An 11,556-nucleotide genomic window follows, 5' to 3' on the forward strand; every position below is an offset into this window, starting at 1 on the left:
GGCACAAAATGGACAGATAGACAAATTGAATCAAATTGAAAACCTGGATATTAACCCATACATGTATGAACACCTGATTTTGGACAAAGAAGCTAAATCTATAAAATGGATAAAAGAAAGCATCTTCAATAAATGGTGCTGGTAATACTGGACTCGGACATGCAGACAGTTACAGATATATCCATATCTGTCACCATCCACAAACTTAAGTCCAAATGGATCAAAGATCTCAACATAAATCCATCCACACTGGATCTTCTAAAAGAGAAAGTGGGAGATACCCATGAAAGAATTGGTACAGGGGACCCCTTTTTGAACATTACACCAGTAGCACAGACATTGAGATCTACAATTAATAAATGGGGCCTCCTGAAACTGAGCAGCTTCTCTGAGGCAAAGGACACAGTAAGACAAAATGACAGCCCACAGAATGGGAAAAGATCTTCGCCAACCTCACACATGACAGAGGGCTGATTTCCAAAATATACAATGAACACAAGAAGCTAGCCACCAAAATACCAAACAATGAAATTAAAAAGTGGGGTGCAGAACTAAATAGAGAATTCTCAACAGAGGAATCTGAAATGTCTGAAAGACACTTATGAAAGTGCTCAAAATCCTTGGCCATCAGAGAAATGCAACTCAAAACAGTTCTGAGATGCCACCTTACACCTGCCAGAATGGCTAAAATTAAAAACACCAATGACAATCTATGCTGGAGCAGATGTGGAGAAAAAGGAATACTCCTCCATTGCTGGTAGCAGTGCAAAATTGTAAAACCACTTTGGAAATCAGTATTGCGGCTGCTCAGAATTTGGGCATATACCCAAATAATGCATGTTCATACAACAATGACAGGTGTTCAAACATGTTCATAGCAACACTGTGAGTAATAGCCGCAGGCTGGAAGCAACCTAGATGGCTCTCAACTGAAGAACGGGTTGAGAAAATGTGGTCCATTTATACAATGGAGTACTACTCAGCGGAAACCAAAAACAATGGTATCTTGAAATTCGCAGGCAAATGGATGGAACTAGAAGAAACCATCCTGAGTGAGGTAACCCAGTCACAAAAAAAGATAAACATGCTATGTACTCACTCACATATGAATTTTAGAGATAGAGCAAAGGATTACCAGCCTACAATCCTTTTCACCAAAGAAACTAGGTAAGTAGAAGGATTCTAAGAGAAGAATTCATGGACCCCGGAGAATGGGAAGGGCCAGAATCTCCTGACCTAACTGGGAGCATGAGGGTAGGTGAGAGGGAGCTGACAGAATGAGAGGAAAAGTGGAGGTGAGAGGAGGAAATAGAAGAGCAGAAATGTTTTGTGGGGGAAGAATAGAGGAGAGCAGGATCAGAGTTACCATAACATAGGGAGCCATTATAGATCCGAGGAGAAATTTGGCACCAGGGAGATTTCCAGAGATCTACAAGGATGACACAACTTACAATCTAGACAATGACAGAGAGGCTACCACCCTAAATGCCCTTCCCCTATATTGAGACTGATGACTATTTCATATGCCATCCTTCAGCCCTCATCCAGTGGCTGATGGAAGCAGAGGCAGACACCCACATCCATACACTGAACTGAACTATGGAATCCAGTTGCAGAGAGGAAGCAAGCTTGTTCCTAATTTGAACTAATAAAAAAAAATGATCATGTAAGCAACACTACTTAAACTCAATGGTGCACAAAGTTTCTCATTGTGGCAAAGTGCAAAATGCAAAAAATAAAAGAGTAAGAAAAATCAATTCCTCTTTCTCTTTCCAGTGGTTCAGAATAGTAAATCTATAAATATATATATTAGTTATACTGGCTACCCAGGATGGCACATTTGATTGTTAGTGTACCCAACATCATACTCTCATCTTTTATTCTAATAACACAGAAATTACACATAAATCAAAATCTTTATTGATAATTTGTTATCAAATCAATAAATAGTACTAATATTTTTCTAAAATACCCTCTGCAATAGTTATGTTTTTTAATCTTGAAATGTAAAAATATTTTGGTGAAAATTTCTAATTAGTATTCAAATATTAAAAGACACTTTGAAAGTTATTCAGTAAATAAAGTAATATTTATCCTCTTCACTGCTTTCATTCGAGATGTATGACCTTTTGGCCTTTTGTGTTACTTCTGTAGTCAATTTGTTTACTTTTCTTCAACCCCTTCATTAGGTTACACAGCCTTAAAAATATTACTGAGAGGAAGTTTACAGACACATTTAAAGACATTTTAAGAGATTTTCCATAGCTTTCAGAAAGCTTTTTTTCATTACAGGGGTAAGTGAATAAACAAATGAATTAAGTGTTTGAACAAATGAATGAGTGAATGAGCAAATAAATGAGGCTACAGAAATCTTTGGTGGCCCATGAGCACAAATGGAAGCAGCCCTCCAGGAGCCAGATTTCAGAAAATCAGCTCAATTTTATTTCAGAATATATAGGGAATACATAGGGTTGTGGAGCCTGGGGACAAATCCTAATTGCATTAAGTGGAATGCTTCTATCACAATCTTAGTATGTGACAGTAGCATCCTATAGCAGAGCCCCTAGGACAAGTCTTCTCATCAGGGATCTATGCCAATCGTCAAGATAAAGATGAATCAGGCATCTATTTTAGAGACAGCTTTTAGACAAAGTCAGTCCTCCAGGTCCAGGGAATTCTCCTGATAACTGCAGGTAGAGAAGAGGAGGGAGGGAGCTCCACATTGCCTAGCTTTTGAGATAAACTGCTAGGCCATGGCCAGAGAAAATTTCATTGGGATTATATTGAATCTAAAAGTTGCTTTTAGTAGAATTTTTTACACAATATTAGTTTTCCCAATTCCTATCATGGCAAATTGTTCTATTTTGTAGTGTGCTCTCTTAAAAGATTGAGCATTTTCATTGTGGAGGTCCTTCATTTTTTGTTATGTTTATTCTTAGATAATATATGTAGTATTTTATTCTAAGATAATATTTGTAGTATGTCTATGATCTCTTTCTCTCCATGTTTGTTATAATTGTGTTGAAAAACTGTTGATTTGAGAAAATTGATTCTGTATCTTTCCACATTGCTGAATTTGTTGTTTCTAAAAGGTTTCCTAGTACAAATTTTGGGGTGCATAATATATACTCTAAGATCACCTGCAAATAGTTTTCTAGTTTGACTTCTTTTTTACCCTATTTGAATCCCTGTGTTTTCTTTTTTTTTCTGCCTTATTGCTCTAGCTTGTACTTCAAGAACAATGTTGACAAGGAATTGGGAAAGTGGATATCTCTTTCTTATTCTTGACTTCAGTGGGATTATTTTAAATCTTTCTTCCTTTATAATAATATGGGCTGTGTGTTTCTTTTACACAGCTTTTATTATGTTGAAGTATATTCCCTCTATCCCTTATTCCTACATTCCCTAATACTTGTGATATGAACTCATTTCATTTTCTCAAAGACTTTTACTGGATCTATTGGAGATGATCATATCACTTTTGTCTTCAATTTCATTTAGGTGGTTTATCACACTTACTGATTTACCTATGTTAAATAATCACTGCATTTAAGGGATAAAATCAATATAGCCATAGGGTATAATCATTCTATGAGTTCTGTATTCTGCTAGGAATTATTTTATTGAGTACTTTTTAGTCTATGTTCATTAGGGGCATTGTTCTCTAGTGTTTTGTTGTTGATGATACTTTTGTTGTATTATCCTCTTCTTTGGAAAATTTGGGTTCTCAGTGGTATTTTGTGTATTAATAATTGTGACTTTATATTTCTTGCCCTAGTTTCTCTGCTAAGTTTATTCCTCTCCTCAGCCTAAAACAATGCCTCCTATATTTTTCTTTGGTTTGGATTTTTGGGCATAAATATTTTTAGACAGTTTATACATTGGAAAGATTTTCTTTCTCCTTCAACCACATATAATAAATTTGTTGAATATATACCTAAATAGTGTGTATTGAGAGAGTTATCAGTTCTTTTAGATTTTCCAATTTGGTGAAGGTTTTTAAAAAATATGTCCTGATGAGTCTCTTAGTGTTTTTGGTTTCTGTTGTTATGACTTCCTTTTCTTTTCTAAACTTGATGATTTGGGTATTATTTGTTCAGATTTTACAATTGTGATAAGGTTTTGTAAATATTATTGATTTTTCTCAAAGAACCAAGTCTTTGTTTCATTCAGGCTCTTTATTTGTTGTTGTTTGCTTCTGTTTTATTGGTTTCAGTCATGAGTTTGGTTACTTATTGCTCTCTACTACATTTGGGTGTGAGTTCTTAGTATTGTTCAAAGGTTCAGGTGTGCAGTTAAGTTCCTAGTGTGAGGTCTCTCCAGTTTTGTTTTTAATGTAGGCCTTTAGATCTATGAACTTGCCTCTTACAGTTACTTTCATTGTGTCCCTTATGTTTGTGTATGTTGTATATTTGTCTTCAATTGATTCTAGAAAGTCTTTAATTTCTTTCTTAATTTATGTCTTCATTCATAATTTGTTTGATATAGAGTTGTTCAGTTTCCTTGCATTTGTAGACTTTCTGTTGTTTCTGTCATTGTTTAAATACAGCTTTAATCTTTGGTGGCCTGATAGGATGCAGGGTATTATTTCAGTTTTCTTGTATATGTTGAGACATGCTGTGTCAATTTTCAAAAATGTTTCCTGAGGTGCTGAGAAGAATGTATTTACTTTTGTGCTTATGCAAATGTTCTATAAATATCTGTCAGGTCAATTTGTTTTACATCTGTTAGCCCCAGAATTTCTCTATTAACTTTTGTCTGGATATCCATTTACTGTTGAGAGTAGGGTATTGAAGACTCCTAATGTCAATGTTTGAGGGTCCATATGTGTGTAAACTGTACTATTTTTTTATACACTTTGTTGCCTTTGTATTTAAGGCATGGAAGTCATGAATTAATAATCCTCTTGCTTGAATTTTCCTTTGACTAGTACTTAAAGTCCTTCTCTGTTTTTTATATGAATTCTATTTTGCTAGATATCAAAATGGCAACCCAAGCTTGCTTCTTTGGTTCTTTTGGTTTTGATATTAAGGTGCATCAGAAGGATGGATTCTATTTTCTCTTCCACTCTGTTAGTCTATTTTTACTGGGAAATTAAGACCTTGATGTTAAGAGACAGCAATGATTAATGCTTGTTGACTCCTGTTATTATGTTGTTATTTGTCTTTGTGTGTGTGTATGTGTCCTGGAATGAGACTATTTATTCATGGTGTTTTCTTCAATGCCGACAACCTCTTTAGGTTGGAGTTTACCTCCTACTACCTTATGTAAATTGGATTTGTAAATCAATATAGCTTAAATTTCATTTGATCATAGAACTTCTTATCTCCTCTATCTATGGTTATTCAATGTTTTCTTGTGTATGCTATTCTGGCCTGGCATCTGTGGTCTCTTACAGTTTACAGGAGTCTCCATTGAGTACTCAGAGCTAATTCTAATAGGTCTGCTTTTGTATTTTACTTGTTCTTTTTCCCTTGAGGTTTTAATATTCTTTTCTTTATATGTTTACAGTTTTGATTATTATGTTCTGACATGGCTTCCTTTTCTCATGTAGTCCATTTAGTGTAGTGTTTTGTAAGATTTGCTACTTCTTAAGGGCATCTCCTACTTTAGAACAGAGCAATTTTCTTCAATTATTTTGTTGAAAATATTTTCTGTGTTTTTCCCTGGGTTTCATCTTCCTCTATTAGTGTTATTCTCAGATTTGGTTTTACAGTGTTCGAGATTTCCTGGATGTTTTGTTACATTCTCTCTCTCTCTCTCTCTCTCTCTCTCTCTCTCTCTCTCTCTCTCTCTCTCACACACACACACACACACACACACACACACACATTTAGCATCTTTTAACAAAGCCAGTAACTTTTTCTGTGTGTCTTCAATGCTTGAGATTCTCCCTTCCATCTCCTTTATTTTGTTGGTGAGGATCTCCTTTGAAGATATTGTTTGATTCCTAAAATTTTATTTTCTGATTTTCCTAATTTTGAAATTTCTTTATTGATTCTATGTCCATTTTCATATCTTGAACATTACACTTTCAGCCTTCTGCTTTTACTGTTTTGGTTTCATAGATTTTTAAAGGAATTATTTCCTATTTAAGGACCTATATCATATTCATAAATAATGTGTTAAGTTTTTTTTCTTGTGCTTCATCTATGTTTGAATATTTTTGGAATATTGTCTAAATAATCTGTCATAGACTTGCTGAGCTCTAGAGGAGATATATTGTCTTGGGTGTTAGTCATTGTTATTTTCTTCAATGATTTATTATTATTATTATTATTATTATCATTAATTATGTTTATATCTTGACCACAGTTTCCCTCCCTCCTCTCCTACATTCTATCCTAGGACTCTAGGCATCATTACTCTGGTTCCTCAAGCTCCAGGCAAAAAAAATGTCAAGGGTGGGATCCCTCTCATGGCTCTAGTCAGGCTGAACCAGACAGTTGTTGGCCATTCCCACAATTTCTGTGCCAATTTTACCCCAGCGTATCTTGTAGGCAGGACAAATTGTAGGTCAAAGGGTATGTTGTTGTGTTGGTGAACCAATCCCTCCACTGAAAGTATTGCCTGGTTACAGAAGATGATCTGTTCAGGTTATTTATCCCCTATTGCTGGGAGTCTTACCTAGGGCCACACTTGCAGATTCCTAGGAGTTTCCATTATACAAGGTTTCTACCTCATGCTGAAGTGCCCCCATGTTTCATCCATCTCTTCTAGTACTCTCCCATTCAATCTGTCCATACCAATACCTCCTGTTCCCATTCCCACCGCTAACTGCTGAAGTCTGTTCTGTTTCCATTCCCAGGGAAATCCAAGCATCCTTCCTTGAGACCTCCTAGTTACTTGGCTTCTCTGTGTTTGTGAATTGTAGCATGGTTTTCCTTTACTTTAGAGATAATATCCATTTATGAGTAAGTACCTACCATGTTCGTCTATCTCAGTGTGGGTTACTTCACTAGAGATGATTTTTTTCTAGTCCCATTCATTTGCCTGTAAATTTCATGATGTCAGTGTTTTTAACAGCTAAGTAATACTCCATTGTGTAAATATACCACATCTTCTTGTCCATTCTTCTGATGACAGACATCTAGGTTTTTCCAAGGTTCTGGCTATTAGGAAGAAAGCTGATATGAACATAGCTGAGCAAGAGTCCTTGTGGTGTGATGGAGCATCTTTTGGGTATATGCCCAAAAGTTGTAGAGCTTGGTCTTGAGAGAGATCAATCCCCAATTTTCTGAGAAACTGCCATATTGATTCTCAAAGTGGCTGTACAAGTTTGCACACCAACTAACATTGGAGGAATGTTCCCCTTAATTCCACATCTTCTCCAGCATGAGCTGTCACTTGTGTTTTTGATCTTTGATGAAAGGTGTAAGATGGAATCTCATTATAGTTTCAATTTGCATTTAATTGATGGCTAAGGTTGTTGAACATTTCTTTAAGCCCATCTTGGCTATTTGAGACACCTATAGTTCTGTACTAGCGCTTGAAATTAGAGATGGTGATACCTCTGGAAGGTCTTTTATTGTAGAGGATTGCTCTGACTATCCTAGGATTTTTGTTTTTCAACAGTACATTGATTATAAGGTTTTGCAATATTTTTTAAAAATTGTGTTGGGATTTTGATGGAGATTGTGTTGTATCTGCAGGTTGCTTTTGGTACGATAACCATTGCTATTGTGTTAATCCTACTAATCAGTCAGCATGAGAGATCTTTCCATTTTCTAATATCTTCCACAATTTCTTTCTTTAAGACTGGAAGTTCTTGTTACATAGATCATATACTGGCTACTGAATTTTTTAGTTAATCTTCTATCCAACCACTTTACTGAAGGTGTTCATCAGCTGTAGGAGTTCCCTTGAACAATTTTTGGTATTGCTTATGTATACAATCATATCGTCTACATATATTGACACTTCAACTTCCTGTTTTTCAATTTGTATCTCCTTAATCTCCTTAGGTTATCTTACTGCTCTAGCAAGAACTTTAATTACTATATTTAAAATATATGGAGAGAATGGACAGCCTTACATTACTCATAATTTTGGTAGAATTGATTAGAGTTTCTCTCCATCAAATTTAATGTTGGTTATAGGCTTGCTGTATATTGCCTTTATTATGTTTGGGTAGGTCCTTGTATACCTTATCTCTCTAAGACTTTTATCATGAAGTGATGTTGAATTTTCTCAAAGAGACATATCAACAACTGATTGTTAATTCCTGCTAATTTTTTTAGTTGTTCTTTGTCATGTGTGTGTGAGTGTGTGTGTGTGTGTGTGTGTGTGTGTGTGTGTGTGTGTGTGTGTGTGTTACCTCTTTAAGTTATACTCAGATTAAATTATTTACTGACTGTTTTCATGGGTGCATTTAACTTCCTTCAGTTTAAGTTTTCCTTCTAGTACCTTCTGTATGATGGGATTTGTGGATAGAAATTGAGTAAATTTAATTGTACTATGTAATATCTTGTTTTCTATTTATGGTGATTTTAAATTTTTCCAAGTGTAGTAGTCTGGGCTGGCATCAGTCCTCTGTTAGATTCTACAGCACAACTGTCCCTTCTGATTTCAGAGCATTCAGGAAGAAGTCATGTGTAATTCTACTAGGGCTGAGTTAAATGTTACTTGGCTTTTTTCTCTATCATCTTTTAAAATTCTTTCTTTGGGTTTTTTTTTTGCATGTTTTGATTATTATATGACAAGGGGACATTTTTCTGGTCTAATCTCTTTGGTGTACTTTAACCTCTTGAACCTTTATAATTATATACTTTAGGAAATTTTTCTTCTATTATTTTGTTGAAAATATTTTCTGAGTCTTTTCTCTGAGAATCTTCTACTTGTATCCTATTATTCTTGTTTGTTTGTTTGTCTGTATTTTATGAGATGGAGTTTTAATGTGTAGCTTTGGAGGCTATCCTGACATTCCTTCTGCAGACCAGGCTGGTCTCAAACTCACAGAGATGTGCCTGCCTCTGCCTTCTGAGTACTGGTATTAAAGGCATACACCACCACTGCCTAGCATATCCTATTATTCTTATGTTTGGTCTTTTCATACATTCTCACAATTACTGGATGGTTTCTGTGAAGAATTTTTAGATTTATTTGACTAATGGACCTATTTCTTCTGTCATATATTCAATACCTGAAATTCTCTCTTTCATCTCTTATATTTTGTTAATGATGCTTAGGTCTGTAGCTTGTATTTCCTTACTCAGATTTTCCAGTTTTAGAATTCACTCAATTTGCTTTTTCTGTATTCTTTCTAAGTTTTTGGTTCTTTAACAGTTTTGTCTTCAACTGCTGTTTTGTTATTTTTTTTCTTGGCTTTCTTGACACTATTGAGTAGATTTATTGATTTCCTCTAGGCTTTGGATTGTCTTTTCTTGGTTTCTTTAAGAGGTTTATTCACTTCCTCTTTAAGGACCTTTATCATAAATTTGGTTTTAAGATCAGTTTCCTTTGTTTCAGGTGTGTTGGAATGTTCAGGACTTGTTGTAATGGGAAGTTTTGGTTCTGGAGGTGACATATTGCCCTGCCTGTTGTTGATTGTGTTCTTACATTGATGTTTAGGCATCTGGATTACTTTTTCTCTGTTTCCTCTCTGGTCTTCTGGCTGGAGCCACCTTTGCTCCAGTTGGAGCCTGGACTTCTGATGGCCTGGATGGCCTCTGGTCCAGTAGGGGGATATAAGCCAATTTAAGGGCTTTTTTTCTGGTAATGCCTGTGGCATTTCATCTAACCAAGGCTCTTCAGTTGTTTATGATACTCTCCTGGCTTCAGGGAACTTGTCTGGTTTCTTGGGTTCATGATGTTGGTCTGTCCTCTAGTAGAGTAGTTGTCTTCTGCCAGAGGTGTGGGAAAGGATATGGTGACAAAGAAAGGATAAGCAGCTGGGTTTAAGCTGGATGGGCTCAGGCAAGGCAGGGGTGACGTGGGGCAATGATTTTGCTGGTTTTCAGGGAGCTGGCCTGCCTACGATGGGGTAGTAGGTGTCTGCTAGTGGTGTGATGCAGGATACAGTGACAACAACAGGATGGACACTTGGGGTTATTCTGAGTGGGCTCAGCAAGGCAGAGGTCAGAGGTAGCAAATTATCTGGTTTTCATGGAGGTGGCCTGGAAGCTGATGCAGTAGAAGCCTAAGTTTCAGCCAACTGGCCTGGCCTATGATGGGATAGAAGACTTCTAACAAAGATGCAGGCCAGAACCTAAGGAAAGTAGTGGCAGTTGGAGTTATGCTGGGTGGATCTGGCAGGGTGGTGAAGGCACTCTTAACTGGAGTTCAAGGCTCTGGCCTGACCTCTGGTACAATAGGAGGCTTCAGCTAGAGGTGTTGGATGGGATATGTTGTAGTCATTGTGTTTTTTTTTTTTTTATTTTGTGTTTGCCTCTGGGATTGGGTTATCTGGAAGACGATAATTCTAGGTGCTAATATCTGGTCTTGTCTCTGTTATATGGGACTTGGAGGAATGGAGGAAGCAGTAAGTATCTACTATTTCCATATTTTCTTCCCTGCTCAGAGCAGTATGTGGGTTCCCTTTCAGTGACTGATGGAGTTTGGGATTGGAGATAAAGTAATGAGTGAGAAAGGGAGGTTAAGAAGAGAAGGTCTGTAGACTTACTGGAGGTAGGGGAAAGATTGATGGGAGGCCAAAGCTTTGCAGAGCTGGTGATGAGACTTAAGTGCTTGAATTCAAGGAGCAGAGGGAGAGGTGGAGATCTGTATTTAGCCTCATTGCTTCCCTGGTAAGACTGGCTCATGGGTTCCCAGGTAGTACTTGCTTTAGTTGGGGGCTGGTATAAGGCAGGCAGTTAGGGGAGAGAAGTTAGGAGACCTATGGGATCCATTGGAGATGGGCATAACAGCGGAGGGGAGGCTGCAGAACATCTTCTACTGAAGAGATGGGGCTGAGACTGCATAATTTCAAATCTTTTAGCAGTCTTCCAGTTGGATTTTTCACAGCAATTGGAATTGAAAATTTTTAAGCTGAAGCATCAGACATTTCAAGTGAATGACTGACAGATCCTGAAGTCCCATTCTGTGGAGGGATGACGGGAGGTATATACACCTTTCACAGATATTGGTGAAGGAAATTTTACAAGCTTAAAATACATCATTTCAGTAAATCTAAATTAAATTAGAGAAACCCCCACTCATTAATGTATTATTTTATTTGTGAATATAAGGAAAGTTAGTATTGGACAGTTAATGCAGTCCAGTTGTATATTTGACCCAAGGTCATGATATAACAGATCAGACTTACTTTGGAAAAATCATGAAAAAAACATATGAGCTTTTTATTTTTTTAATTAAAAAAGACAAGTGAAAATGTGAGCACAGATTTTCAAGCATTATCCCACTAAGCACAAAGCACATGGAAAGACGCTTGATTGTGAAATTAACTTTTTGCTCTCTAGAAAAAAATGGATTTGAAAGCAAGTGAGTTAAAATAAAATCATGCATAATTTACACTACAGATGGGTCTATACTCTGCATTAAATGATACCTACTGATTTCAATGAGAAAGAAAAATACAGTGACAAGTAGCATTAACAA

The sequence above is a fragment of the Cricetulus griseus genome, chromosome 2, assembly GCF_003668045.3.
Source record: "Cricetulus griseus strain 17A/GY chromosome 2, alternate assembly CriGri-PICRH-1.0, whole genome shotgun sequence".
In the NCBI taxonomy this organism is placed as follows: Eukaryota; Metazoa; Chordata; class Mammalia; order Rodentia; family Cricetidae; genus Cricetulus; species Cricetulus griseus.